Source organism: Carassius carassius, chromosome 47 (genome assembly GCF_963082965.1).
Source record: "Carassius carassius chromosome 47, fCarCar2.1, whole genome shotgun sequence".
Classification (NCBI taxonomy): domain Eukaryota; kingdom Metazoa; phylum Chordata; class Actinopteri; order Cypriniformes; family Cyprinidae; genus Carassius; species Carassius carassius.
Window position 1 is genome coordinate 7,514,973 of NC_081801.1, and position 5,806 is coordinate 7,520,778.

The 5,806-nt window shown below is 36.1% G+C and overlaps 1 long non-coding RNA gene across 5 annotated transcripts; it reads right to left on the reverse strand.

Moving 5' to 3' along the window:
* Positions 1–1,746: 1,746 nt before the first annotated feature.
* Positions 1,747–4,891, reverse strand: LOC132130522 (uncharacterized). 5 transcript variants are annotated; one of them, XR_009428725.1, is made up of 6 exons: positions 4,795–4,891; positions 4,039–4,138; positions 2,872–2,987; positions 2,641–2,725; positions 2,002–2,117; positions 1,747–1,881 (listed from the first exon to the last, which is right to left on the reverse strand). It is a non-coding gene; the product is annotated as an uncharacterized LOC132130522 (long non-coding RNA). The 5 variants fall into 5 exon arrangements; XR_009428726.1 differs by having other exon boundaries at positions 4,031–4,138; XR_009428724.1 differs by lacking the exon at positions 4,795–4,891 and having other exon boundaries at positions 4,039–4,182.
* Positions 4,892–5,806: the final 915 nt, after the last annotated feature.

Sequence of the window (5,806 nt, forward strand, 5' to 3'; positions counted from 1 at the left end):
AGAATCTAATAAGTAACAAATTTAATCTATTGTTAAACGAATCTATCCATTCAGCCAAAAAACGAAAGACATCTGTCATAAATGGATAAGGAAGTGTGACGCCGCTACTCAGCTTTGATGTCATTGGCTGTCAATTTTCAGGACAGTCTGTGGTTGGACTTAAAAAGTATGTTTTGCTGCTATCATCACATTAGTAATATAATATAAAGTCAACAATGAAGTGTTGCTATGTTGAGAAAAATTACATCTTTAGCGAGATCCTAACCCTAACCCTAAGCATAACTTCAATGAACTACAAAAAACAGCACCTAGTTTTGCCTTTCCATAGATAGAACGACGGAGGCTTGTGGGTAATGTAGTTTAAAACTTTTTATTAACGAAACGAAATAAATTATTTATTTTAAGGAAAACTGGATATCTAAATATGTTCATAGTGCAAACCTCTATGATATATTTGAGAGGCAAGCTGAAATGTGGTATTTTACAGTGAGCAATATTTAAAATGCCTTTATGCCAGCTTTCCATTTATTTCTGAAAAATTAACATTATTTTATCAGCATAGCATAAGTAATAATCCTGCCCATTTTCTCTTTGATATGTTAATTGGACTCTGATTTACAGCCATTTGAAATGTACAGTTTTGGGCTCTTCCGGGGGGTGCTACTGGGCCCCTGGGGGTAGAAGGGCAGTAAAACCTACATATATGTATTCTCCTCATCATGGACAACAATCTGAGCTGAGTCAAATTTATATCTGACAGTTTTCACAGTCCACTGTTTTCTATTCTTACATCATGGTTATTATAACTTTTGACAGGACATTGTGAGGCCATCTGATGAAACATGGAAAAATTAGAAAGAAATGATTTAATAATGAAAATAATAGATTATTTCCTTGATTTTTGAAGTAAATGGCAATAAATATAATGGATGAACCTGCAACAACTTGCCGTTATCTATTCCCCACTATAAAGCAGTAATCAAGGACAATTTATAAACATTGTGATACTTTACTATTACACAAGGACAAATTCATGCAGTGCTAAGAATACTAGTATATATATATATATATATATAAACTAATTAGCAAAAATCAGTGTAAAAATGTCCTCCTCACCCCCGTATCTGGCTCCTCATGTGCTGGACATCAGTAATGTGCATGCTCTTGGTTTTAATGCAGTTCAAGATCCACATTGATCATTCCTGCTACATTCTCAGTTATCCCTCAAGTGTTTGTAACAATAAAGCCCATGGCACCATCTTGTAATGCAAAATAATGAATCTCGTAACTCCCTTTATTTCACAAAAAATTGGCATATTTGTTACTAATATATAAAATATAACTTTCTGGTGTACTGATGTCACAGATGTTATTAATCCGATCAAAAATGTTTATGTCTTAAGTAAAAAATAATCCCAATAATTAATATGTAGTTTTGCCAAGTCTAAAATAAACACATATGAGCCTACCTAGTAAAATTATGTATTTACCAAGAATCTTCAGAACACAATATTCACAATTTTCATTTTATTGAAGCATAGACTATAAAGTTGATAAAGTAGCATCAAGACAAATAAGATTCAAGGAAAATAATTATTTATAATCAAAAATACATTAACCTCATATATTAATCAGTTCACACTGATGAGTGATGAAATGTCCTTAAAAGTCACACAATCCCATCCAGTCAACTGATACATATAAGACATTTGATACTGTTTCAGAAAATAATGATTCCTTATCATCACATCTAAACTGGTTTCATCTCCCCATCGTGATCTTCTTCTCTCGTGTCTGGAAACAGTTTGTGTGTGATATCCAGCACTGATGTGGTGTAGCTTGTTCTCAGCCAGAGGATCTCTCAGTCCTAAGATCCCAGACCTGGTCAAAGTAAAACAAACAATCCAGATGAAGTTGTTTAATGGACAGAGAGCTCAGCTTATGTTCTGCGTGATTTTAGCAGGGTGAGCAACTATGACCCTTGTAGTACTGTACACTTACCATTCTTCAAGCTGTTTTAAGACCTTTTGAGAAGCTTTTTCTTTGAAGACAATTTACCCCATCCTCTTCTTTCTGTCCTTGGTCAAAAAAAACCCTCATTTGGCTGATGAGATCATCTGTACAAATTAAAATACTGCAATAAAAATTTAATTCTGCCAGAATTAAGAAAAAGTTACAGAGGCAAAGGTCTTGCTCATGAGACTCCATTAGCATGTGTAGTTCTCAGAGAGAGTTTTTGCCTCAAGAATTCATCTATTGTTGCAGTAAATGTGTATTTTTTCCTCTAGAACATTTCTCCAGAGTTCCTGACTTCTCTCACAAATGTGTTTTAGTCTGTGCAGTGCAAGTTCTTGCTTCAAACCAATAAACTATCAATTCACAATTTATAACACAACATTTACAAAACAATGAAATAATGTCAATTGGTTTTTGTATCAACTAAACCAATTTCATGATACTTGTCTGCTTTTGAAACAGGTGGTGTGTTTTAAAAAACATAAGATTAAAAATGTCCAGTCACACTTTGCTAACATGCTGTAATTGTAATAGTATAAAAAAAATCAAGGCTGACATGAACAGTTCTGTGAGAGATCATCATAAAGTGCTGTATAACACAGCATTGCTTCAATACACACATACCAGAGGACTTCTGTTTGTTTGAGCACAAGATGGCCATCTTCATTCCTCATCCTGAGCAAATCATTTCCTTGGTCTTCCTTCTCTTCTGTGAAACAAGATAATCTCTACTTACTCTGTGTGCAATTAATATTGCTCATTAAACATATAATTAAGTTAATTTAAAATAAGTTAATTCAGACCAGAGCATTTGATGAGTAAATGTTGATTTAAAAATATTCTAAACAAATGTACCTGGGAAGAGCTGATCATGGCAAGATTCGCTGAGACTCAGTAATAGCTCTTTTAGTTTTTAGGAAGGTTTGTGAGGGTTGGCTCTTAAAAGAGCTGTTGAGCTCGATATTGTAGACCTGAAAAAGAAGAACAGCATTATCAGAAACAATCCTGTAAGACAGAAAGGAAGGATATATTATTAATTACGTGCAACTTGTACATTGCATTGGGTTTTGTTTAGACCATAAAAGCAGCCTCTGTAACGATGCTGTATAATTAAATGTTAAATGCATCCATTATTAAAAGCAAGTAATTAATAGCAAGCTATAGTCATATGAATTCTTTTGATAGTGTCAGATGAGACCGTCCTGGGGCTTGTACAATATCATACAAGTGTTAAACTGAATGATTAAGACTGTGATGTGCGACTGTGTTTAGGGTTAATTTTTAAGACTTTGACCCTGTCCAGATACCCACACTTGCAGTTGGCAACTTGGCCACTTGAGAGTGTGTGCACGTGACAGTGTGTGCACAAGACTGTTCTCAGTCTTAATAATGCCAAAGCAAAGCATCCTTAACACACACTAAACCTCTCCAATACTGCTCCGGAGCACTATACAACACTTAGTGTATCCCATCATGCGTCATGTTTTGGTATAAATCGTCAGACTTTTTGCCGAGATCTCACAAGAGGTCACGGAAAGCTGTCCAATGTACAGTATGTGAAAATTGATAATTAGATATTAAAAATCTCTGTAAACACATAAGTGTGTCCCATAAGGCAGTGGCTCCCAATCCTGGTCCTGGAGAACCCCAACACTGCACATTTGAGATGTCTCCCTGTTCAAACACACCTGATTCAACTCATCACCTCATCAGTGAAGACTCCAAGACCTCAAAAGTGTGTTTGTCAGATAAGAGAGACACCAAAACAGTGCAGTGCTGGGGTTCTACAGGACCAGGATTTGGGAAACAGTCATCAGGTCATGATAAGTTCGACACACACTTATGGTCACTCGAACACTAGGCCAAATACAGGAAAGACGTCAAATAAGTAATCAAGTGGTCAAGTGCAAAGATGGCAAGTGTGGGTATTTGGACAGTGCAACAGTTTAAGAAACAACAAATGCTGTACAAATTATAACAGCAGGAATGTTTGATAAAAGAAACAAACTATCACAGACTTACTGCTGCAAATGTCTGCCTCCGCAGATTTCAGTTTTCTCCATTTCTAAAGGAATACCTCTCCAGAAACACCACTGGGCTGACTGCCTTTACGTCTTTTCAGCTAAAAATAAAAATAATAAAAAAGGGGAGAGAAAATCAAATGAAATTATATACATAATGTTAATAATGATCTGTGAGCAAAATATTTATATATAAACTGATATGAATGAACTGCAAGATGGAAAAATACATTTTTTTTATTATTTATTTTTAATTTGTTTTATTTTTTTGGATTTACATTAAAAGGTATTAAAAGCATGGTACAGAACATATGATTACTGTGATATCTGTCATATAAAAGCACATAAAAACACTAACATTACAGTGATACAAACAGCTGGTTTGGTGATTATTGTATTGTTGTATTGATTATTAATATACCATAGTAAAACTACAGTTACTGTGGTAAAAACATGGTAAATATCCCGTTTACTGTTTTAACTTCAAATTTCATTTATTACTATTGTAAGTGTCGTGATTACCATGATTTTACCACAAATACAATTTATATCTTAGAACCTGAAATAAATATTTAGTTTAATTAATATAAAAATAATTAGCAGCTGTGTTCATTTATTTAAACGCAATGAAACTCAAAGACAGCCACGGATGACCGACATAATACTGCGATTAAACATATGGCGCTAATCTGATTAATAAAGAAGACAAAATAAATTTTATAAAAGGCATTAAAAGAGTGTATTTACGACTACTCACCCAAACTGTGGAACTGATGGCAAGTATCGCGATGTGTGCTGAATGAGACTTCTTGAACGTGATTTCATAGCGATAAACATCTCATGTCCTTGCGTCGAAATTCTGACGCCAAAAGTTTCCCACTGAAAGCAATGAAGGTCGTAGTGCAGGGGTACCCAACCCTGCTCCTGCCGATCGACTGTCCTGCAAAGTTTGGCTCCAACCCTAATCAAACACATTCTGCCTTTAATTTTTAAGTGAGCCTGAATACCTTAATTAGTTGCTTCAGGTGTGTTTGATTAGGAGTGGAGCTAAACTTTGCAGGACAGTCGATCGCCAGGAGCAGGGTTGGGCACCCCTGTCGTAGTGCGTCGAAACTGCGACGCTGAGAGGCACATTTGGCGTCATAAAAGTGACGCTAGGAGCGCTTGACCATGCTTCGGTTTTTTGACACCTTTGGAGTGAGAATGGGTTGAAATAATGCTGGTGTAGACTGGCACTGTTTTGACAACCCTTGGTCACAGTTCACTTCTTTGTGTAGAAAAGAGCAACTTAAACATTTTACAAAATCTTTCCCCCTTTTTTTCCAGAAGCAAATTGTTATGTCTGTAAAGAGGACTCGTACTTCAACTTATTTTACTTTTTATTGTTCTCATCAACCTTCCTGAACTCCATCAACTCAGCACTCACATCACTGAACTGTGCGAAAACATTCTAGCGTCAACGTCACTGTCTGTTCCTAACTCTTAAAGTGACCAGCGCTCTTTATATCTTATCAATGTAACAAACCCATAACTTTAATTAAACACCAGATTATAAGTCTAACTAAGCATGCAACATTTCCCCTCCCCTCCCAGTGAACTAAGTGCGAAAGAACGTTAAGTAGTCCTGGAAGCGAGCAGGCCGAGTGTGCGATCTGATAGGCCTGCCTTGCGATGGTTCAGATGGTGGTAGGGATGTCGCTTGCAAGGTCACTGGAATGCCTTGGTTGGGGCAGAAGGTATGAAGAAACAAGCAGGGAGCAAGGGAGCAC